The following is a 25,129-nucleotide window of genomic DNA, read 5'->3' on the forward strand; positions in this document are numbered from 1 at the left end:
GTCCTTCCCCAGCTGGGGTGCCACGGGGCACCTGGAGGCACTAGTGGGTCTAGGGGGTGCTGGCTGGTGCCTCGGCCTCATCGGTGCACGGCTCTCCGGTGGGCCGCTCCCAGGGAGGAGAGGAGGGCTAGGTGCTGGCCCCTGGCGGCACCTGCCCGCTGCTCTGGACTCTGGGCGCGGCTGCAGCTGGCTATCAGGAATGTCTGTTCTGGGGTCAAGGCACCGCCAGACACAGCAAGCGTCCCATGAGGCCGAGACTGGGGAGTGGGACACCACGCTCCACCTCCCCCATCTCTTTTTTTTTTTTTTAACATCTTTATTGGAGTATAATTGTTTTACAATGGTGTGTTAGTTTCTGTTTATAACAAAGTGAATCAGCTATACATATATATATATCCCCATATCCCCTCCCTCTTGCCTCTCCCTCCCATCCTCCCTATCCCACCCCTCTAGGTGGTCACAAAGCACCAAGCTGATCTCCCTGTGCCATGTGGCTGCTTCCCACTAGCTACCTATTTTACGTTTGGTAGTGTATATATGTCCATGCCTCTCTCTCACTTCGTCCCAGCGTACCCTTCCCCCTCCCCATGTCCTCAAGTCCATTCTCTAGTAGGTCTGTGTCTTTATTCCCGTCTTACCCCTAGGTTCTTCCCCCATTTCTTTTCATTCCCTTTTGTTTTCATGGCAAACTCCTAGGGTGGCGTGTGATCACATTACAACCTGGGGCTGGCCGAGCTCTGAGCTCTCACTTCTGAGGAAGACGTCCTGCCCGCAGCTTCTACTGGGCACAGCAGCCGTGCTGGGGACCCTGGTCACAGGTGGGGGTCAAGGGCGCCAGGCTCGTCAGTGACCTCTGACCCCAGGTTCAGTGGAAAAAGTCTAGCTGGCCAGATGGTCTAGATCTTATGGCCTTGATGTAAGCGAGACAGAAAGCTCTGGTCACTTGGGCAATGACCCTGGAGGGTCAGAGCCAGTGGAGCAGAAGCTGCGAGGGGCCACGGGCGGCTCTCGGGAGGAGGGTGGAGCGGGGCAGCCCGGCCCTGCTCTCTGCAACCACCCAGCTCAGGGTCTGGGGTCTGGGGTCCTCCCCAGCAGGGCCTGACCTGGGCTTGCCCTTGAGCTGTTCAAGTGGACCTCGTCACTGCCAAGCCAGCCAGGCAGAACGTCGGGGTCAGTGGTGGGCTCCACGTAGCTTCCTGCACCCCGGCCCAGGTCTGGCCTCCCCTGAACCCGCTCAGTGCTTGTGAAGCTCCAGAGAGCCACCAGGGCCTCTGCGTGCTACCGGGGGCGCGGCCTCGGGCGGGGGAGGGGGTGGGGGTCGGCTTGGATGGCCAGAGGCTCTGGCGTGCTGGCCTCCAGTGTGGCCTGACCCCCGGGGAGCTGGGCTCCCTCCGCACTCGCTAGGGAGTACGACTGCGGGCCCCCTGGGGACCCGAGGGCACTGCGGGGTCCGATCCCCTCCCCCGCACCACTCACTGTAACACAAGAGCGGCAGCTGCCCCTCCCCCTCGTCTTCTCAGGTACACAAGACACCTTCCTGACGGATTCTCCCCTGAGGTTTTATGCATTTGTATGTGGCATGTGCTTCTTTTTTAAAATTTTATTTATTTATTTATTTATTTATTTTGGCTCTGTTGGGTGTTTGTTTCTGTGCGAGGGCTTTCTCTAGTTGCGGCAAGCGGGGGCCACTCTTCATCACGGTGCGCGGGCCTCTCACTTTCGCGGCCTCTCTTGTTGCGGAGCACAGGCTCCAGACTCACAGGCTCAGTGGTTGTGGCTCACGGGCTCAGTAGCTGTGGCTCGTGGGCTCTAGAGCGCAGGCTCAGTAGTTGTGGTGCACGGGTCCAGTTGCTCCGCGGCATGAGGGATCTTCCCAGACCAGGGCTCGAACCCGTGTCCCCTGCATTGGCAGATGGATTTTCAACCACTGTGCCACCAGGGAAGCCCTGGCATGTGCTTCTAAAAGCTGGGGCTTGTGTTTGGTGTTTTAAACAGGCCTGTCTTCCATAGCGGTCCCGGAACCTGCCATGTCCATGGGAGACAGATGGGGAGGGAAGGTGGGGGTGGGCCCCAGCTCAGGGGGTCCTGTGCTCCTGCAGGAGGCGGGGGGTCCCTATGCTCCTGCAGGGGGCGGGGGTCCTGTGCTCCTGCAGGGAGTGGGGGGCCTGCTGGAGAGAGCCAGAGGGGGTGTTTTGAGGGGAAGGTGGCTCCGGCCCCCCCACACTTCAGCCCCGCTCAGCCCCAGTGGGATGGGACAACCTTCCCTTGGTCCGTGGTTGTCACCCGGCACTAGGTGCTGGGTATCAGCTCCACAGCCCGGCTACCAGTGTGCACCCCACTCCTAACAGAGGGTGAAGGGGCTGCCCGAACCACCTGCCAGCCCCCCGGGACTCTGGGGAATGTGCCTTTTGGAGGCAAATGCCTTACATCCTTTTGTTTTCGGGAGAGGCAGAGGCACTGGCCTCTGAAATCTCAAGGAGCAAGTGGGCGTGGAGAGGCCCTGGGGCAGGGGCAGGGCACGACGTGGGCACAGCATCAGTGTTAGGGTCCCTGGTTTTAGGGTTGTTTTAGGGAGGAGAGCGGGGCCTGATGCAGTCAGGCAGCCCTGGGGGCTCTGCTTGCCACCTCTGGTGTGGGATCTACGACGATTTACAGGACGGCCCAGGTCCTGTTCCTGCTGCAGCAGCGGGGCTGGTTCTGGGGAGGGGGTCCCCCCAGCACACCCCACGCCTCCCATCCCCCCATCTCCACCTGGCTTCCATGCAGAGGGGCAGGTGCATCTCTGGGGGGAGCGGCAGCTGCTGCAGTGGAAGAGTTGCTCTGGAGCCGGTGGCTCGCTGGCCCATCCCTGCCCCGCCTACCTGGACTGGTGAGAGTGGACGTGTCTGGTGGCCCCGCTGCCCCGGCAGCTTCAGATCCGGTGAATTATAGCTGGATTGACGTCCTCCTGCATCATCTAAAGAGGTAACATCTTCATGGGCAGCTTAGGCATCACGTGTGGGCATTAATTATTTAGCGTTACTATTTTACCTCACATAGGGTGTGCTACGGGGCAATAAAATGAGTTATAGAGTGTAGAAAAGCCATTTATTTTGTCTGATGATCTAAAATTCAAACTAAAGACCATCTTTCCTGTTTTTCTGCTTTGGGGGAACCAGTGACCTGGATGGAATAAATATCGCACATAGATTTTCCTGCCTTCACGTTGTTGATTTCAATTTGGAGCTGCTCTGTTTTTAGGATGCTCCCAAAAGTTTACAGAACTCAGAGGGCTGGCATGAAACACATCTTCTGAGGGGATTAGGTAACGTTTTAACCTGACGATGCCAAATCTTTAAAAACTAGACAGCATATTTGTTCATCTTAGAATGAGCTGGATTAGAATGACTTGTTTTAGGTGACTGGTGGGTGGTGGGGAGACCCCGTGGGGTGGGTGTGGGAAGGAAGGGACCATGCCCGCTGCACCCCAGGAAGGTCTCCGAGTGCTGTGGCCTGCTGGGAGGTGTCTGCTACCAGCCTCGTTATGAAGATGAAGGTGCAGGGGTTCGAAGGACCCCCTGTCTGCTCCCTTTGGTCGTCCTGGGTGGTTTACCTGGGACAGACAAGCGAGAGGCCCAGGCCCGCAGCCAAGCTGGGAGGTGCAGGCTGGACACAGCTCATCTCTCTACCTGCACTTTCACCTGGCCCTTCTAAACCTCAAATGCCACCAAAACTGTGCAGAGTTGAAAATAATTTAAGCATGACTGCGGGCTCTTCCGTTTTCCATTCATGTCCCTAATGAGCCTCTTCTCCAGCCGTGTTAACAGCGCTGTGAACCGGCTTCTCCTCAGTGCCCTGCACCGACGACCTGACCCCGCCACCCAGGGGCCTCCATTGTGGAGCGTGGACTCTGTCATTGGTGCTTAGCGGCTTCCCTGGGGATTTTGGAGGATTAAGTTTTGCTGTAAATAACCGGAAGCTGCTCTTCAGTCTGAAGTCGTAGATAATCCGGGGTGAGAGTCAGAAGGCCTCCATCCCACCAGCGCCGTGACCTTGTTCTCAGCATCTGTGCTCGCTCTGTGTTGACCATAGTTTCGTGCCGGTAACCAGATGTAAAAGTCAGTGCAGTGTTCAGACTGATGCAGGTCAGTTCTGAGTTGGGGCGAGTCTGGAGCGTGTGTGGGCTGTGCCGGCACTGTGGTCGCTGGCCTGGGGTTCCGCTGCCCCGGGAGGACGTGTGGTCACCCTCCAGCTCCCCCTGTGCTTGGTGACTGGAATTGTCCAGGTAGGGCCTTTGCCACCTGTTTGAGAGCTGGGGTACCTCGGGGGGCCCGTCACTCGGGCTGAACACCCACACCCCACCGCGTCCTGCACGTGCTGCCCCGGCCTCGGCCCTCTGAGCGCCAGCCACCCTGGGCTTCCCCCATTTGGTGGACCCACGTGCTGGCTGAAAAGGTCTGTCCCCTCCTCTTCCCTCTCTTGGGAGGCCTGTCCTTCCTGCCCCCGACGCTGGGCGGGTCATCACCGTCCCCCTCCCAGCTCTCATCACATGACACCCCCTGACCCAGCACAGCCCAGTGTCTGCCTCAGAGTGTCTGTCACTCAACAGGCAGGTGGTGGTGGAGTGGGGTGTCTGCCCTGGGGGATGGGTGGCCGGCCGGCTCTGGGCACCACCCTGGAAGACATCGGGCTGCAGTTGTGGGCAGGTCAGGTGCGCAGAGGCCGCTGGAGCCTGCCCAGCAGGCAGACGTGGCCAGTGAGGCCTGGGAGAGCTGGTGAGGAGGGGGGGGCCCGTGTGCAGTGTGTCAAGGCAGTGGTTGCAAGAGCCAGAGCTGGAAGCTGGCAGCTTGGCCGGGGCTTGTGAATCTATTCAGGTTCTGGAATAACGGGGGGAAACAGCACCTAATGTCTGCGCCGAGTGTGAACCCTACCTTTCACTCCTTTTCCCACGTGGAGAATTTAGTGTCAACAGCCAGAGTATGAGAGTTGAAAGTGGCGGCTGCAACGGGGTGCACTGGGGGGGCTCTGCCACCCCCTTTGCCCTTGGCTGTCATTCTCGCCATAGTGACAGTGTTTTCACGTGGACTCCTCCCATCACACTTGCTCATATGACGGCTTTATCTTGTATCAACTATTAACATCGAAAATCCACGTTTCCTTTGACCCAGTAATTTCACTGGGTATCTACCTTCTACAAGGAAAACTCGTGAACCCAGGTCTCCTGTTCCAGGATGCTGACTGGTACCTGTTCACGGAGAGAAAGCCCTGGGAACACCCCGAGAGCCCAGGCAGAGGGGACACAGACATGGAGGATTAGCCAGCTAACACGGAGAACTAAGTGGGGCTCAGCAGGGTGTCTTGGGGTTCCTTAGGAGAAAAGCAAGTCTCAGAAAAATGTGCATATCATGTTCTTATTTTTGTAGTGCCAACAAGGCAAACCCACTCTAAATGTATATTTGCCTAAATAGCTGTACCTTTATGTCTATGTGATTGAAGAGAAAAATATAGACACATTCATATGACATTTTCAACATGGTTACCTGGGGGCAGGTGGGAGAGCTGGGGGTGGGGTGGAGCAGTCAGCAGGTAAAAACAGGTAAAAAAGTGGAGAGAAAAACAGCTAGGCTTTAAAGTAGAGTTCATATGACCCAGCACACATGCAATTTTGTTAGACTGTACATCTGTGGATACCTGTATAAAGACCTTTAAAAGCCCATGTGGCTGGTAGATTTGCTGTCTGGACTGATGGAGGGTCAGGGCTGTGCCTTGCAGGACAGGCTGGTCCTGTCTCTCCCTCTGGGTCTCAGCACAGCGTCTCTCAGCTGTTGGCAGCAGCCAGGGAGCTCCGTCTCAGGGTCGTGGTCTCGGGCTCTGTGGGCACGGCTGCTCTTGGGGGCCGCAAGGAGAGAGGAAGCGAGTCTTGTTTAAGATGCTGTTGGCAGAGAGTAGGATTCCACTCTGGAGCTTGTCCAGGCCTCCCCAGGGCACTGCTTTCAGAAGAAGAACGGCGAGGAAGAGAGAGACTTTAAGACAGAAAGTTGGCTCCTGTTCGCGGATCCTTAAATGAAAGCTTATGAAATAAGCTATACAACATAAAACGAAACATCCCCATTTACTAGTAATTAAATGTTTAAACATTTAAATTATCCACATCTTATGTTTATCAAATTGCTGGTAGCCTTCAGGCTATAAAAACATGCGTTTCTCCAGTTTCCCAGATGTTTCATAGCTTCGCTATGTTAAATCTCAAGTTGTCAATTAAACCTCTCTCACAATGAAAATGGCACTGCAAAGGCAAACATTAACTGTAGCACGTGACGAATCCGCCGATATTGGAATTCCCATTATTAGGGAAGTAAATCTCCTTCTAGAATAAAGACATAAAGCCCATGTTTTTTGCTAGAAGAATGATGTGGGAAGATGGCCTCCAGAGATGGTCTGTCAAACACCCTTGAAGAAACATATCTTGGTGTGTTTATTGCAACAAACATTCTCTAAATTGAAGGCCAGCTTCAGATCTGCTCTGCACACACACCGTCCTTCCCCGCACGGAACGCGGTGTCAAGTTCAGGGGCAGATTGGGCTTGTCAATGCAGACCTGCCTGAGGCGCCCACAGATCAGGAGGGCGAAAAGGGCAGGAACCTGAGAAAACCCACCAAAGAGGTTTTGCTGTCACCCAGCAGCCTGGGATTAATGAGTCCAGAACGGCCTTCGACTGAGAAGGTTACCCAGGGCCAGGCACCTGCCGGGCTCAGCCAGGCTGGGCAAAGGGATGGTAACTCCCTGGTAAGCGCTGTCAATCCTCCTCTTTTGTAACATGGGAGAGGAGAGCTCTGGACCGGGGGGCTCGGACCTGAAAAGTATTTCCTCGTCAGCGTGAGAAGACAGAAGGTGTCTTGTGGGATTACTTCCCTGGGATGTCTCCCTTTTGCCCAAAGCTTTGAATCTCTTGGGTACAAATGACATTTTAAACCGTGGTTGACACAGGCAGCGTTCCGGTCACTACTGCTGTGTAACAAGTTACTCTAGGAGTTAACGGTCGTTTCATTGTGCCTATGGGTTCAGAAGGTCCGGGGGTTGGACAGGGAAAAGAGGATGGCTTGTGTCTGCCCCACAGTGTCTGGACCTCAGCTGGGAAAACTGGAAGGCGGGGCGTGACAGCACAGCTGGGCGCTGGGATCATCTGGAGGCTTGGGCACTGTCTGCATGACCAGAAACCTAGGACTGCTGACGGGGCCTCTCCAGGTGGCCTGGCTTCCTCACGGCAGGGCGGCCTGAGGTGGCACACGGCCAGGCACCAGTGGTCAGTGAGCAAGGGGAAGTGACACCGTCTTTTGTGACCCAGCCTCAGAAGTCACCTGCTTCACCTCTGCCTTCCACAACCTCAGAGAGTTTGCCTGTGGCCAACCCCAACCTGGAGGCACACAGGGAGGGGCCCCTGGGAAATGCAGCTCTAGCCTGTAGATGGTACCACCCACCGGGGGGCCCGTTCTCAGGGCCTCTCTTGCTAACGTAAACATTTTCTTCTCTGGAGCCTGGGGGTTTTGCGAGGGTGATGCAGTGTCGGGTGGTTTACAGAAGATGTGGATCCTAGCGTCGGACACCAGGAATCGGGGTGTGCGGGCTGAGATTTCCATATGAGGATATGAGCAAGTTCATAGCGTGGAGCACGGGAAACAAGGCAAAGGCACGAGCCGTCTTGCCGTGCCAGCTGGGTCTCCCGTCACATGTGGGGTTCTTCCCCCCCAGGCTCACCTGGGGGAGTTTGGCCTGGAGAATGATCGGGGAGAATGTGGACAGAGCCTAGGGTGAGTCTAAGTGACCGGGCGCTGACCCCGCAGGGGCTGCCCAGACATCAGAACAAGTGCAGGGGGCACATCCCGGCTGAACATCAGCTCTGCCAACAGACAGGAAGGCAACGCTCACAAGGGCCACGACGACGTGAAATAAACACTGGAGTTCCGCTGGTGGTGACGGGGCCGAGCGTGAGCTAGCCCTGAGCGGGGGTCCTCCCTCCCCGCCTGCACCAGCCCCTGCCCAGCCTGCTGGGCAGCCCATCAGCACTGTGCGGTGGATGTGGGCGTGGCCCATTGGCTGGCTGTGACTGGAGGTGTGGCCTGGCACCAAAGGATGGTTCTGTCTTTGGGGACTGGCCTCAGAGTCGGCCAGGCTGAGAGGTGCCGCAAAGGGACTCTGTGCTGACCACAAGCCTGAGACTCGACTGCCCCCGCTGTGAAGGTCAAGCCCCTTTGCCTGCCTGGGACGGCCTCACACACCTGTGGGCATAGGGACTCTGTGTGTGTCTGTGTGTGTGTGTGTGTGTGTTCACGAGCCACAGGAGTGCTGAAAACCCTTGCTGATAACTGGTGGTCTGAGCAGAGCTGCTGCTTGGTGGCTAATTTGTCAGGGAAGGTTGGCCCAGACCTGGCATCCTACTGCCTGCTGGCTTTGTGGGGATCTAGGAGCTTGAGCCAAAGCTAAATATGACTTAGGTCCCCATGCCGGCTGCTAACCATCCTGTGCCATCAGACCACGGCAGGCCGAGGCTGGACATCCACACAGTGGCGGCAGCTGCACCTGGACAGAGTGTGGAGATCGACGTTAGCTGTCACCCAGGGGTGCCTTTGACCTCTACAGTGTGCTCCAGGGCCGGGCGCACGAGTGTGACGTCTGGAGACTTGGGAGTTTGGACAGCCCGTGTCCTTTGACAAAGGAACTGTGTTTTACAAACTTGGCCTTCTTGCTACGGCCCATTACCAAAGCTCGTAAATCCTGCTCATCAGAGAAAAGGCCAAGGAGGAAAGTGCCGTCTTAGGCATTTGTCTGATACGCTCGTGTGCCATGTGCTTGACTCGCTGTAAATCTTCCCCATTACGACCGCTTCCAGGATCCTCGTGCCAGTGCCAAAATGCAGGGACAGATGTGGGGGACCCGGGTGGCCAGGAGGCTGCACAGGACAGGCACCCGCAGACTGTGTAACTGCCTAGGAAGCCCCAGGAGAGCAGTTTCCAGTGAAAGATCAAGAAAAACCATCGCATTCCATGAGCCTATTTGCCATCCATATTTCTTTTTAGGCAAAGTATATGTTCAAAGTATATGGTCGTTAGATTTCCTATGCTTTAGACAATTATTTATATATTCTGAATATAAGTCCCTTATCAGATATATGATTTTAAATATTTTCTATTTGTCTATGACTTGTCTTTTTGTTCCCTTAACAGTGTCTTTGAAAGAGTAGATATCCTTAACTTTGGTGAGGTCTAATTTATCAAGTTTTTCTTATGGATCATGCTTTTGGTGTTCCATTAAGGACTTTTTGCCTAACCCAAAGAGTTAGATTTTTTCCGTATATTTTCTTTAAGAGTATTATAACTTTTCATATTACATTTATGCTGGTGGTCCCTTTGGAATTAATTTTTCTATAATGTGTGAGGTATAGGTTGAGATCAATTTTTATTTTTTTTGCATATGTATGTCTAATTGTTCCAGAAATATTTCTTGAAAAGGTAATTCTTTCTCTACTGAGGCCTTGGCACTTTTGTCAAAGATCGATCGATCATATTGTGCATCTATTTCTGGTCTCTCTCTTCTGTTCTGTTGATCTATGTGTCTATCCTTTCACCAATATTACACTATCTTAATCATTGCAGGTTTAGGGTAAGTAAAATCTAGCAACATGAGTCTGCCAGTTTTATTCTTTTTCAAAAATATTTTTGTCTATTACACTTCCTTTGCCTTTCCATATAAATTTTGGAATAAGCATGTCTATTAAAAAATCCTCTGTGAGTTTTTTTGGGATTGTGTTAAATTTTTTTTTATTAGTTTCTGCTTTATAACAAAGTGAATCAGTCATACATATACATCTGTTCCCACATCCCTTCCCTCTTGCGTCTCCCTCCCTCCCACCCTCCCTATCCCACCCCTCCAGGCGGTCACCAAGCACCGAGCTGATCTCCCTGTGCTATGCGGCTGCTTCCCACTAGCTATCTACCTTACGTTTGGTAGTGTATATGTGTCCATGCCTCTCTTTCGCTTTGTCACAGCTTACCCTTCCCCCTCCCCCTATCCTCAAGTCCATTCTCAAGTAGGTCTGTGTCTTTATTCCTGTTTTACCCCTAGGTTCTTCATGACATTTTTTTTTCTTAAATTCCATATATATGTGTTAGCATACGGTATTTGTCTTTCTCTTTCTGACTTACTTCACTCTGTATGACAGACTCTAGGTCTATCCACCTTATTACAAACAGCTCAGTTTCGTTTCTTTTTATGGCTGAGTAATATTCCATTGTATATATGTGCCACATCTTCTTTATCCATTCATCCGATGATGGACACTTAGGTTGTTTCCATCTCTGGGCTATTGTGAATAGAGCTGCAATGAACATTTTGGTACATGTCTCTTTTTGAATTATGGTTTTCTCAGGGTATATGCCTAGTAGTGGGATTGCTGGGTCATATGGTAGTTCTATTTTTAGTTTTTTAAGGAACCTCCATACTGTTCTCCATAGTGGCTGTACCAATTCACATTCCCACCAGCAGTGCAAGAGTGTTCCCTTTTCTCCACACCCTCTCCAGCATTTATTGTTTCTAGATTTCTTGATGATGGCCATTCTGACTGGTGTGAGATGATATCTCATTGTAGTTTTGATTTGCATTTCTCTAATGATTAATGATGTTGAGCATTCTTTCATGTGTTTGTTGGCAGTCTGTATATCTTCTTTGGAGATATGCCGATTTAAGTCTTCTGCCCATTTTTGGATTGGGTTGTTTGTTTTTTTGCTATTGAGCTGCATGAGCTGCTTATAAATTTTGGAGATTAATCCTTTGTCAGTTGCTTCATTTGCAAATATTTTCTCCCATTCTGAGGGTTGTCTTTTGGTCTTGTTTATGGTTTCCGGGATTGTGTTAAATTTATAGATGATTTTTGGGGAGAATGAACATCTTAACTAAATTGAGTGTTCTGATCGATGAACATGGTATGTCTTTCCATTTATTTAGGACTTCTTTGATTCCTTACACCAGCATTTTATAGTTTTTAGCCAATAATCTTTCACTTTTATTAGATTTATGCCTACACATTTCATTTTTTAGAGCTATAGTAAATGGCATTATTTAGAAAATTTTCTTTTCTAATTATTCATTGCTAGTATATAGAAAAATAGTTGATTTTTGTATGTTGACCTTGTATTCTGTGAGGAGTTTCATAACTCATGTGTTGATTCTAAAACTTTTCTAGATCCCTTGGGATTTTCTGCATAGGCAATCATGTTATCTGTGCATAGGGACAGTCTTTTTTTTCCTTCCTTTATATCCTATGCCTTTTTATTTCATTTTCTTTTCTTACTGCATTGGCTAGGACTTAGTAGGATGTTGAACAGGAATGGCAAAAGAAAGAGAAGACATCTTTGCCTTGTTCCTAATATTATAGCAAAAGTAGTTAGTCTTTTGTCATTAAGTATGTTGCTATTCATAGTTGGGTTTTTTTTGGTTTGTTTGTTTTTTGTTCTAGTTTTTTTTGGTCAGTGCTCTTTATCAGGATAAAGAAGTTCTTTTTCTACTGAGAAAGAAAGGTTGTCAAATTTTGTCAAATGTTTTTCTTGCATCAACCTATATGATCATGTGGTTTTTGTTTCAGTCTATTAACCTGGTGGATTCCATTGACCAATTTACAAATGTGCATCAACCTTGCATTCTCAGAACAAATCCCAGTTGATTGTGATGTATCATCCTTTTAAAAGACTGAGGAATCCAAGCTGCCTGGAGTCTAACCTGGGAAAATGGGAGGAAATAAACCAGGAAATTATCTGCTGTCTAATCTCCCTTTGACATTTGATTTCCAGCTCCAATCTTCTGTTGCTATTTACTTTTCAGTGTTCTCAGATGGTTGCCTTATGTTTTCTGCCTGGTTTTTACTTGTATTCAGTGGAGGAGATGTGTGTAGTGTGCTAACTCCATCTTAACCAGAATTAGAAGCTTCTCATTTTTCATCACTTCTTAAAATTGTCTGATTTACGAACTTTGCTTTGATTCAAATACACTGACCAAGTTTCCTTAAGAAAAATTGCTTTCAACTGAACATTGTGGACAAAGTGCATGCACCTCTGCCCAATGTCATTGCCTGGGCCCCTTTGCCTCCAGCTTTCCCTGAACTTGCAGCCAGTTGCAGGAGGCTCCTTCCTGGGGCACCCCCACCCTGCATCACTTGGGATCAAGGGCCCTGTACCAGGCTGTTCCCTGCGCTGGGGATGCTGTGGCCGGACTGAGACAGGCTTTGACACTCAGCCCAGGTTTGTGGCCTGTTGTCATGGTTTCGGGCATGCCCGGTCCCCTGACATGGTTCCTGTTCCCATCTTTTTTCTAACACCATTGAACGACTTGGAGTGTCTTGCGAACAGCCTCTTCCACACAAAGGATGAGCTCCAGAGACGTGGGTGCCTGGCCTTGTTAAAGATAGAGACAGCTTCCGGAACTTCTAACAGGAGTGGAATCAGCCCCTGGGGGTTCAATTACCAAGTGTCATTGTAAATTCTCTCTCAGTGGTGCCGTCTGCCTGCAAAGGCCGAACCCCTCATTAAGGGGATCTGAGTCACCAGGTGGGCTGCCTGGGGGTTCTGCAGGCAGAGCTGGAGACGGGGACTCCCAAGGGACCGGCTGATACAGGGCGGGACCCACAGTTTGGCCAAGGGTGGTGGACCTCGTGTGGCTGCTGGGGTGGGATGTGGTGTGAGGATCCGGCCCCAGCCTGGCTCTCCCCCTTTCCTCTCCTCCCTCAGATTTCCAGGACATGGCTTGGGGCCAGCTGTGAGGTTTAGGGAGCCCCTCTGGGGAGCCTCCAGGTCACACACAGCAGCTGTGGGTCCTGAGGACTGGTCTGGCAGAGGGGTCAGCTGTCACACAGCTTGGTGGACGTAGACGAGGTGTCTGCACCCTGCATCATCCCAAAGCTGTCCTTCTGTTGCTGCTTCCTGAAAAAAGCGCAGCTTCATCGAGGGGCCGCAAAGACTCCCACCAGGGAACTGCACGAATGTCCTGGTCATTTGGTCCTGCAGCCTGGTCTGTGTGTTGTCTCAGAGCCAGCGTCACTGTGGGGAGTGTTACACTCAGATTCCTGCCCCCACCCCTGGCGTAGGGGAGGGGGAAGTGAGGCCAGAGGACTGGCATTTCCAACGTCCCTAGATGCTGTCCACTCCCCGGGGTAGGCTCTTGGGCTCACACTTGGCCTTCTCCTCCCCATTATCCAGGCTGGGGCCTCCCCACCTCCACGCCCTGCATCCCCACACGGTCCCGGTGGTCTCTGAGGCAGAAGGCCACCCCTCACCCTAAGCCCCCTGTGCCTTCAGCTTCCTGACTGTGGGAGGGACCCAGGGCTGTCCCCACCCCCCCGGGGAGGCCTGGCACCCCTGTGACCCACCAGGCATCCGAGCTGCATCCGGCAGAGCAGTTTGTGTAGCTTGGCTTTCAAGTTTGCCACCTCAGCTGCTTATTTACTTTCATAGCTGTAGACTTTCCCCTAGTTCTTATTTCTGTGTTTGTGAAGTAGAAATAATTTATGAGGAGAAGACCTCTGGCTTTTCTTTGTTTACCTGCGTGACTTCGGAGAAACTGGCAGCTGCTTGGACCTGGAGAATTGCTGCCACCACAGAATGAGAATGAAACTTTGTATCAGCAGAACAAGCCGAGCCCTTTCTGACACATGAGCAGCGGACACAGGCTCCTCTGGGCAAGTAGATTGAGTCCATCGCTATGGTTTCAGAAAGGGTGCAGCACAGACTCAGGAATGGGAAACTGCAACCGAGGCTACTTAGTGATGGAGCCCGGATGACACCCGCTTATTTAGAAAGCGCAAAAATCGCGCTCACTGCGAGCCTGGAACCGCTCTGAGCGCTTCGTGTGTGTTGATGCATTCAATCCTGCGACCCTCCTATGGCCAGGTCTTGTTACCATCTCCTTTTTGCAGAGGGGGAAACTGAGGCTCAGAGAGACCCAGAACCAGCCAGTGGCAGAGTCGGGACTCCTGTCCCCCGTGTGGTTGCGGCGGGGTCTCAACGCATCACACTGGCTGCCCAGCGTCTCCCTGCTCTTTATGGGAAATGCCCGATGCGGCTCAAGGGGGCGCTCGTGTGGTCAGATGTGTGTGCACTCCCCAGAGGCCAGTGTTCCCTGGCCCAGGGCTCCCACCTGCTCCCATCAGGTGAAGGCACAGGTGAGGCCTGCTCATCCTTGTTGGCACAGGGCTGGGCCGTGGGGAGATGGGCAGTCGGAGGCAACCTGGGCAGGGTCCTGCCTGTCCCCGGGCGCTGTCTGGGCATCGAGAACCTGCTGGGCTCACACACTTGGGGACGTTTCTAGCCTCTGTAGCTGAACTTGCCTCAGTGGGGCTGAAGGGCTCTGCTTTCTGAACAGCAAGAGTGCTTTTCTCCACGACGGACCCCAGAGGTGACGCCTGCGAGGATTCCTGGGGACCATAGTGATGGCAGGCGCCCTGAGAGGGGCTTGTGAATCCTGCTGGAAAATGCATCTTTACAGTCGCTCAAGGGCCGTTCCTGCCCAGAAGAGGCGATCTGCCAGCAGCTACTGCCCGAGGCGAGTCCTCGCCAGGCTCCCCTGCGTGCAGGCTGCGGAGTGAAGCTCATTTCCACCCAGATCTCCCTTGGAGCCAATTAGCGATCACACGTTCACCGCCTCTCCCACTTTTTATCTGAGTTCAGCGCGAGGCTGCTCTCGTCAAGGGAACGTTTTAGACCCACGAGGTTTTGGGAGGGGTTGAGGGGGTAAAGTGACAAGGGACAAGGGACAGGATGCAGCCTCCATCTGCCCACCCTGTGGAGAAGCAGAGGCTGAAGCCTAACGTGGCGGGGCTGTGGGGACGGAGACAAGCCCTCTTCCTCCTGGGTGGACTCCAGGTTCTAAAATCCCTCACTGGTCACCGTGATGTATTTAACCAAAAGACGCTGTCTTTCAAGTAACTTACACAACATATCTTGTCGCTTCCGTGTTTTCCAATATAGAATGTCAGTCTGAATAAATTTGGGGGCAGTATTTTGTAACCGTGAAAGTGCTTTTCCTCCCCTCAGGGAAGCACTTCTCCTTCTGAATATTTGTGTTTTGTTTGCTGGTCCTGATGACGCCGAGCTCTGGCATGGGGCGAGGTTGCACGCTTTTCAGTTTGAATTTCTGCTTTCATTCTGCGTAGGGGCTGCTGGATGACAACTCCTTGCAGAGGAAATTTAAGGTCTGAAGCCCTCTCAGATGCAGCGTAAGTTCAGGGGGCTTTGTGAACCATTGGGAAAATTCTGCAGGGCAGCCCAGCTGCTCCTGGGTGCCAGCGGGAAGATACGAAGAGGCGTCAGTGAACTGATCTGAGGGTAGTGTTTTGGAGCAAGATAAAAAATCTGTGCCAAGGGAATATGAAAACAGGAAACCCAGCAGGATGGGCTGCCTGGGCGTCAAGCGCCATTTAAAAGAGATGCCCGGGCCCTCAGGCTGGAGGGAAGCTGGACGGCCCTAGCTGGGTGGCCAGTGCCAGTTCCTCTGGGTAGAGCTGTGCTGGCTGCCCTCCAGAGCCACAGCCTCTGCTCCCTGTAGGTGCCACTGTCCCAGGTGGGATGTGTGGTGAGCGTGGCAGTGCCAGGGACCCTTCCTTGCAGTTATAAACCTGGTGGTTTTTCTCTTAGGTGCACCCTCCTCATCAGCCAGCTCTGGGGCAGGGCCTGGGGAAGGGTGTGTCCCCAGACCAGCCCTTCTCAGGGTGTGGACACAGACACTGGGGGCCCCAGACCCTCTCAGCGGCCCGGAAGGTAAAAACTATATTCATAATTACACAGAGACGCTATTTCCCATCCTCGTGATGGGGAAACTTGGATCCTCAGCAGGAATCAGGCCGCGGCCCCTGGTGACACACGGGGTCACACGGAACTGGCTCCGTCTTAGAATGCCCTCGATGGAGCAAAAGTATTATTACCTTTTGCAATCTCCATGTTTGAGGACTTGTCGTGTTCCTGGTCTGTCTCTCCCACAAAGTGGGATGTGCGTGCAGAGGGCGTCTGCTGCGGGGCTGTGGTTTGAGCTGTGAGTTGAACTAACTGCTTTTTTTTTTTTTCCTTTTTTGAAAATGAAGCGCCACTTATACTTGAAGGAAAGACCGACAGGCAAACTACAGTTGTCCTGGCTTTGATGTTTCACATATTTTTTTCTCCAAATGAGCACAGTAAACTTGCCACTTTGAGGAAAACAGTGGGCAGTATTTGTTGCCAATGATGAAATTTCAGCTTTCAGGCAAAAATTAGAATTTTGGAAAACTGGTGTCTGTCACCCTGAGTCTGATGGCTTCCCAATATTTAGCAACTTTCCTAGTGGGGTTAGTGGTGATTTGAACAAATGTGGTATTTGGACACTGGACAATGGAATGGGTCCACATCTGGAAGGTCTGGACAATTCATGGAACCAGTATTTCCCGATGGCCAGGGCCTGATGTTATGTATAAAATTCACCACGTCAGCAGAAGACCCACTCAGGGTGCAGGACACTCTTGTGAAGCTCCATGCACGGGGCAGGAGGTACCTACTTGGGGTCAGATGCCGCTGCCAACCTCTCACAAACTCCCACTTGTCCAGTTGGGTGTAGTATTGAAGAAGATCGTAAGTCTCTGAAAAGGGTTTTACACACTTCTCTCCTTTCTACCCACTTATTCATGTGGGGTTGCATTTTCTTTGATAATTACAGACAAAATAACATAGCATGAAAGACGGAATGCAGAAGCAGTTATGAGAGTCCAACTGTCCTCTATCAGCCAGACATTCAAGAGATGAACGTATATAAAACATTGCCCCTCTCAGTACACTGCTTTTGATTTTGAAAATCTAGTTTTTATTCATAAAAATATGTTATGTACGTTAACATACACTGGGTTTATGATTTTTTTTTTTTTTTTTTTTTTGCGGTACGCAGGCCTCTCACTGTTGTGGCCTCTCCCATTGCGGAGCACAGGCTCTGGATGCGCAGGCTCAGCGGCCATGGCTCACGGGCCCAGCTGCTCTGCGGCATATGGGATCCTCCCAGACCGGGGCACCAACCCGCATCCCCTGCATCGGCAGGTGGACTCTCAACCACTGCGCCACCAGGGAGGCCCTATGATTGTTATTTTTAAATGAATCAATTGATAAGTATTTAAAATTCTCTCAGCTTTAACTTATACTACGATGTAAGTAGACAGAACTAAGCCTTGTAAACAGAAGCTCTTTGGAGTCACCCTCCCACCCCAGAATTTTTAAGCCTGTGCGTTTGAGACCTGCTATGTACGTAGACAGAGCAGAGGCCCCTACAGGACTGGTGGTCATGGCCGTGGCTCTTGGCAGAGCAGAGGGAAGCGGATGAGTGTAAACTGAGGGCCACGCTCTCCTGCATGGTGGGTGTCATCGCACCCGCTGGGGCAGCCGGCCAGAGCGAGGGTCCCAGCGTGGATGGGGCGTGGACCTTCAGACAGCCCTCTCTCTCCTCCCCAGGCGGGCCACCGCCTCACCGTAGGCAATGACTCTCCCTGAAGCAGTCTCTCTCGCTCTCTATCTGGGGCTTCAGGTTTTCATGTTCAGGGGGCGATTGGCGTGTGTGCCTTATGCTAAAGCCCACATTTTTTTTTTTTTTTTTTTTTGCGGTACACGGGCCTCTCACTGCTGTGGCCTCTCCCATTGCAGAGCACAGGCTCCGGACGCGCAGGCTCAGCAGCCATGGCTCACGGGCCCAGCCGCTCCGCGGCATGTGGGATCTTCCCGGACTGGGGCACGAACCCGCGTCCCCTGCATCAGCAGGTGGACTCTCAACCACTGCGCCACCAGGGAAGCCCTAAATCCCACATTTTGACTGATGTCCACGTTAGCCAGGAAGGGCTGGTTCACAACCAGACCTTGGGAGACAGAATAAGTATGTCTCTATTTCCTCACAGGGGTCAGTACCTCTGAGAGCACAGGACAGTTATTATTTCTTGAACCCACTTAATAATAAGTTCTTCATAATATCCACAATTAGATTGGTTTCTTTGGCTAATGTTAGAATCGGTTTCCCATCATAGTCATTGGCCAGCTTTGGGGCTTTAGTTTTCGTTTGATGGACACATACGTAAGGAAGACACTGTTGTCTGCCAGCAGCTGGATAATCTCTATATACTATACTCTGTAGTATATGTTCTATAGTATAAGCGCATGGCCTGCACGCAGAGGTGGGCTCCATGCGGGCACTGGGGATGGACATTTCGCAGAGGCTGCGTAGAGCCTGCAGGGGTCTCAGAGCCTTGATATTCCTGGCGAGGCCAAGGCCTGATGTAATTGCAAAGAGCAGTCATGCTTCTTTTCACTGTGATGCTGCAGTTTAAGTCACATCAGAGCTGCAAGCTTCTCGACCTCACTCGGGTTACTCATGCTTGGGTTTCCTGGGATGCTGGGCTCAGCATCTGTGCAGAGCAAGTTTGGGCTTCGCTGGGGAGTAGCAGCTCCTGCCTGTGGGGAGGCGTCGGAAGCGTCGCATGGGTGGCCCAAGGGCAGGGCTCCCCGGCCGTGGGAGGGTCGGCTTCGTGGGCCTTGGGAAGCCTAGATGGTGAGGGTCGAATTGAGATCCCACAAGCCATGCTGCATGGCCAAAAAAAAAAAAAACATCCTCCTCAAAAATGTAGATGAGGGCTTCCTTGGAGGCGCAGTGGTTGAGAGTCCGCCTGCTGACGCAGGGGACACGGGTTTGTGCCCCGGTCCAGGAAGATCCCACATGCCGTGGAGCGGCTGGGCCCATGAGCCATGGCCGCTGAGCCTGTGCGTCCGGAGCCTGTGCCCTGCAACGGGAGAGGCCACAACAGTGAGAGGCCCGCGTACCGCAAAAAAAAAAAAAATCAAATCTACAGTGGTGCAGCTGATTTGGGCCACCAGGTGGTTCACAGCCATGACCCCGTCCCGCTCTTGGCGGCTGACTGCACGGCGGGCCACACACCCTCGTCATCTTCCCCCTCGCCCCTCCCTGGGGGACACACATCTCTTCTACATCACCAAGTGGTAAAGGTCTTCATGGAACAAGTGACAGAGTGAACCGGGTAGCCTGACGTGGGTTGAGCTCATGGCAGACCTTGTGACACGCCCTGGGTCCGGGGCCTGGGTCCCATGTGTGAGTGAGGACAGAGCAGGCCTAGGCATCACCCGAGGCAGCTCCCAGGCAGCCAGGGAGGGGCTCCTCGAAAAGATTCGGGTGTGAGCCGGGGGCCTGCAGCTTTCCAGGTGTAACGTCCCCTGCCCCTGGCACTTTATTTTTTTATTTTTTTATTTTTTGTGGTACGTGGGCCTCTCACTGTTGTGGCCTCTCCCGTTGTGGAGCACAGTCTCTGGATGCGCAGGCTCAGCGGCCATGGCTCACGAGCCCAGCCGCTCCGTGGCATGTGGGATCTTCCCGGACCGGGGCACGAACCCGTGTTCCCTGCATCGTCAGGTGGACTCTCATCCACTGCGCCACCAGGGAAGCCCACCCCCAGCATTTTAATGTCCTCAGGTCGGGCTGCAGTGAGGGTTCCCAGCTGTTCCTGCTTGTCCTGGAAGTTCCTGGTTTTGGCACTGAGAGTTCCACCCCCAGGAAGTCCTTGGTCTCGGGCCGTCCAGGGTGGTGAGTCTCCTGAACCAGAGCTACCACAACCCTGTCGGTCTGGCTTTATGGTTTCCTTTCACCAAGTTGTTAAGAGATGAATGAGCATTTCACAACAGATGGAGTCCAAACACCAGGGAACTGGGCCCTGTTCTCGCTGGGAGGTCACAGTGTTTGGTGAAGGCCCTGAGAAGGTCTGCAGTGATGATTTTACCCACTACTTCCTGTCCTTGTGAGCACAGGGTCCGGCTGGCAGGGACCCTGCTGTACCTGCAGAGTCCTGGTCCCCAAGTCCACCTGGGAAGGCTGCTCTGGGGACAGGGTGGCTGTGCAAAGGCCCTGGGAGCACAGAACGTCTCCCCGGGTGCAAAGAACCTCAGCTACTCAGACACCACTGCCCTTTGGGGAGATGAGGCATCTAGAAACCAGTTAGTGAGAGGAAGGGGAAATTGCCGTACCAACTGAAAGCAAACCACCGAATCCGGGCGTAATTGCTCTGACTGCTGGGGAGGCGGTGTCTGTCTGCTCGCTCACCTAACGCGTGTTTGTAGAGGTGATGATGAGCTCCTGCCCTGCAGAGCCACAGTCTACAAGTAACAGAACATCAGACAATTCCAAAACGGGCCGAGTGCCGGGGGGAGCCGTGTCTGTCCACCTGGCAGGGAGGTGGGAAGGCCTTCAGAGAAGGAGGCGTTAGGTGAGAGGCCGCGGGCAGGGCGTGGGGCGTGATGAGGGTGGGAGGTGGCCTGTGGGCAGCGGGACTGCCCGTGCCAGGCCCCGAGGCAGAAGAGAGGTCAGTGCTCCCCAAGAACTGAGAGAGACAGGGCAGCTGGGGTTCAGGCGGTGAGGGGTGGCAAGAGAAGCTCACTGGGGCCCCAACCCGAAGCACATTTGTGGACAATTGCTTGGGCAGCAGAGAGCGGGCTGTGAGGGGGACAGGCGGCGGGGGGTGGTGGAGGTCTGGGCTGGGTGGGCCCGTGGAGTTGGAGGGATTGAGTGGGTGCTGGGTGGAATTTGGAGGTAACTGGGGGCAGAGGGGTCAGGGAGAAATGCATCTCTGTGGGATTCGGGGAGCCTGGGGTGCCGGGGCCTTTGGGGCAGTTTGGTGAGAAGGGCCAATGGCATGGCTTCTAGAAGTGACCTAGGGGTCTGTTTCCCTGCACCTGCACAGGACAGTTGAGGGCGGGGCAGGGGCCAGCTCTGCACGGAGATGATGATGAGAGAGTGTGAAGCCTCTGAGGGCGTTTGAGCTGCTCACGGGTAAGACCCACAGTGGACCCTCAGTGAGACCCTCAGCCTCTGTCTGAGCCGGGCCCTTGTGAGCTTCCGGGTTTGCAGAGCAGGGAGGCGCTGAGTGAGCAGGGCTGAGCTGGTCCACACAGGAAGGGAGGGTACCCAGCACCTGGAGTCAGCGCCAGGGCCCAGGGGAGGGAGCTTGGAGGAAATGCTGGGGGGAGGGAAGGAGTTCAGCCCCCGAGAGCCTCAGCCCCGGGGAGTTAGCGCGTGCGGGCAGCTCCGGCAGAGCCCCAACCCCTCTGCAGACACAGATGCATGGAAAGGGGTGAGTCCTGCACTGGAGTTGGAGCGAGAGAGGCAAAGACGCCAGGATGAGCACAGCTGGCGGGGGCTGCCTGAGTGAGCCAGCGAGGGAGGCGTCAGAAAGCCAGGCCCTGAGGACCCCGGGTCCCACTGACCAGGAATCCCAGAGATGCTGCAGGGACACTGTGACTCCGGGACGTGGCTGGTAATGTCCACCTACACGTGAGCGTTGGAAAGACTGAGGACCCAACCCCCCAGGCATCAAACTGGCCTGGCTCGGTGGGCACTGGAGGCCTGGACCCCGTCAGCTGGGCCAGAACCTCTCAGAGCGACGTGGAGTGGACACTGTGCTGAGAGCCACTGTCCTTGGAGCCTGGCTCTTTGCAGGGAGTCACTGGGGAGAACAGGGAGCGGAGAGTGGCTTGGAGTTTGCCCCTGGACCTTAGGTGTGCCAGCCGACCTCTCAGGCACACGGCTTTCTCTGGGACGCAGATCTTGACCTCTCAGACACACAGCTTTCTCTGGGACGTGAATCTTGACTCCTTCTCCTCAGACTGCTGGGAGGGTGACCTGGAGGGATGCACTGTCCGGGGCCACACTCGGTGCACCCAGAACCCCGACCCCAGCTGATATTTGGGGTGGCCTTGTGTGGAGGTGCTGCCTTTGTCCCATGATCCTTTGAGTTATATGCCTGCTGGGAGGCTGGCCTGACTCATGGTGATTTTGTTTGGCTGAAGCTATAACAAATGCCAGAAAGCTATGGCTTGATAAATATAATTTCAAAGGATAACATCAAATAAATCATCACTGTTGTCAAGTTATGTTTAAATATGCTCTGTTTACAAAGTCAGTTGTGCTGTACATAAAGCAAATAATACCCTCAGTGGGCAAAGTGAAAAGTAATCACCCAATCAATTATTAATAAACATTTTCTAAAGAAAGCATCTCTAAATATGGTTGTCTGGGTGCTAACAGTAAGATCTCAGGTTTAGAAAGCACTTTACATTATATATATTTTGGGGGGTCAGGCACTGTAATTACCTCTCCTTAATCACCCTGTAGGAAGGTTTTCAGAATTGCTATCTGCACCCAAGTCCCCACCAGGGCCTGTGCCTCGCAGCACTGTCTGCTTCCCACCACACCCCACGAAGCAGGGGATGCTTCCAGAGCTTTTCTGAGATGAGCTGGATCCCGCCTGTCATGCAAACTTCTGGGACACAGAGAATGTGGGATTTTTAAGCTACTGTTCATCAAGCACTTTGAGTATTCCCAGGCACCAAACATTTCCACACAGTGTGTCATTTGATCTTAACAATCCCTCTCAGTGCAGAGTATTAAATAGAGAAAGAAGAGTATTTTTGTAAATAGTGCCGAATAATTGTATATCCAGATGCAAAAAAGCAAAAAAAAAAAAAAGAATCTCAACCCAGTCTTTGCACCATAAACAAAAATTAACTCAAATGTGTTGGGATTAACATATACACAGTTCCATACATAAAATAGATAATCAACAAGGACCTACCGTATAGCACAGGGAACTCTACTTGATATTCTGCAATAACCTATATGGGAAAAGAATCTGAAAAAGAATGAACATATGTATATGTATAGCTGAATCACTTTGCTGTACACCTGAAACTAACATGACATTGTAAATTAACTATACTCCAATATAAAATAAAAATAAAAAAATTTAACTCAAATGCATCATAGACCTAAATGTGAAGCCTAAGCCACAGAACTTCCAGAGGAACAAAGGAGAGAATTTGTAAACTTGGGTCAAGCGAGGGTCCTTAGATATAATGCCAAAAGCATGATCCATAACAAATTAAGAAATTAAATTTCATCAAAATTAAGAATTCTGCTCTTCAAGATAGATTGCGCAGAGAATGAAAAGACAAATGCAAATCACATATTTGTCAAAGGGATTGTAGTCAGAATATACAAGGAACACTAAAACTCAACAGTAGGAAAATAAAGACCCAGCTTAAAAAATGGGTGAGAAATTTGAACAGACACTGCACCAAAGTGGATACACAGATGGCAAATGAGCACATGGAAACATACTCAACACCATCAGTCACTAGGGAAATGCAAATCAAAGCCACCTTGAAACATCACTTCACACCTGTGGAAATGGCTAACACGCAAACAGACAGAACAACCATAATGGGCAACATCAAGTACTGGCGAGGATTTGGAGCAAACTGGAGCTCCCAGGCTGCTGGCAGGGGTGCAAAGTGGTGTGGCAGACGACCTCGGAAACCAGCTTGGAGGTTCCTTATATAAGTACACGTGTCACGTGATCCAACAATCTCAGGACTAGGTGTTTACCCAAGGGAACGGAAGCTTATGTTAACACAAACACCTCTTTGTGAATGATTACAGCCACTTTATTTATTGTCACTCAAAACTGGAAACAACACAGATCTCCACCAACAGGTGAGTGGATACGAAAGCCGTGGTGCATCGGGATGATGGGCCCTCCTCTGTGGTAGACGGGTGTGGACTCCTGACATACAGCGGGGTCGCCTTCAGAGGTGGCACTCTAAGGGCAGGAAGCCAGGCCTCGCAATGCTACGCGTGCAGGCCTGATTCCACTTACGTCATAGTCCAGAAAAGATGAAAAGGGACAAGGACAGGTGAGTGGTTGCTGGGGGCTGGGTTGGAGGAAGGGGTCGACCAGGAAGCCATGGTAGGAGTGATTTGGGGGCGTGACAGAACGGTCCTTTGTGTTGTGTTGTTGGTTTCACGATGTTATGGGTTTGTCGAGATGCACAGAAGTGTACACCAAATAGAGTGGATTTTACTGAACGTAAACAATGACAGAAAGTCTCCAAATAACCGAAAGGATCACCAGAATAGATTTTCTTCAGTTCTTTGTGATGGCTCCATGGTGCACCGGCCCTGATTCACAGAGTATTGGGGTCTCCCTTCCATGCTGAGGTGAAGCAGAGTGACGGGGGTGGGGGAAGCAGACAGGTTCTCAGAGCCACGTGGAAAAACCTGGGTCTCCAGGACAAGCCTGGGCTGCCTCCTGCTCGAGCCCCTCGGCGGGCTGTGAGCTCTCAGGACGGACGGCATCTTCCCGCTCTGACCCTCCACGCAGCCGGGGCCTAGAACAGGACCCCATGACCATGCGTGTCAGCCTTCTGGGCCAGGGGCAGCCTCCTCTCAGGTGGGCTGTGGTGTCCCTGCCCAAGCTGTTTACCCACAAAGGAGGGCACAGGTGCCCCTGTCGCAGCGGGTTAGGGACAGTGTCTGGGACAGCGCTGCTAGTGCCGGTACACATCCGTGGACTCTGGTTCACTCGGGGCCCTTCAATAAAGCTCTCCCTGTAACCGAGGAGGGAAGAGATTCACTGAATCTCTGTGGAGAATGGAGATGCTTGCTGGCCTTGCTAATGACACATCTTACCTGGTAACGGCTGGTGGCTTGTGCGTCACAACTGGACTGAAGTGCTTGCAGAGAGAAGTCTCACCAATTAGGGTTGGTGGCCCCAAGGTCACGGTTGCCTGTGTTCTGATGTCAACCCTGGTCCAAGGCTGGGGGCGGGGGCTGAGAGATGCTGGCCTCCAGCACGTGGGTCTGCGTGGTCCCGGTTCCGTCTGTGCCCCCGATGGAAGAGCAGGCCCCCAGCCAAGCTCCCAGCACAGAAGGGTCCCGGGAAGCTGAGCAGGTCCAGGAGGGGGGGGTCAGAGGCCAGTTTGGCTGAGGCATCATCAGGAGGAGAGCCGCTGCTCCCTGGAGTCCCTCTGGAGGCCGGAGCCCCGGGGGTGAGGCAATGTGATGCTGGGGTCTCCTCCTCCTCCTCCCTGGGGCTCAGCTGCATGTACTTGAATATAGTTTTTGTTGTCTTGGAATGACTGTCCCCTAAGCCGGGAGATGCAGCCATCTCAGGGAGAGACCGTCTCTGGGACGTGATTATTTCCGGGAGCTGCTGCAGAGGCCTGGCTGAGACCGCTGTTCTCTCCCTGTGATGAGGCGTCTTGGTAATTTCTG

This window comes from Mesoplodon densirostris, chromosome 1, assembly GCF_025265405.1.
Source record: "Mesoplodon densirostris isolate mMesDen1 chromosome 1, mMesDen1 primary haplotype, whole genome shotgun sequence".
NCBI classification, from domain to species: Eukaryota; Metazoa; Chordata; class Mammalia; order Artiodactyla; family Ziphiidae; genus Mesoplodon; species Mesoplodon densirostris.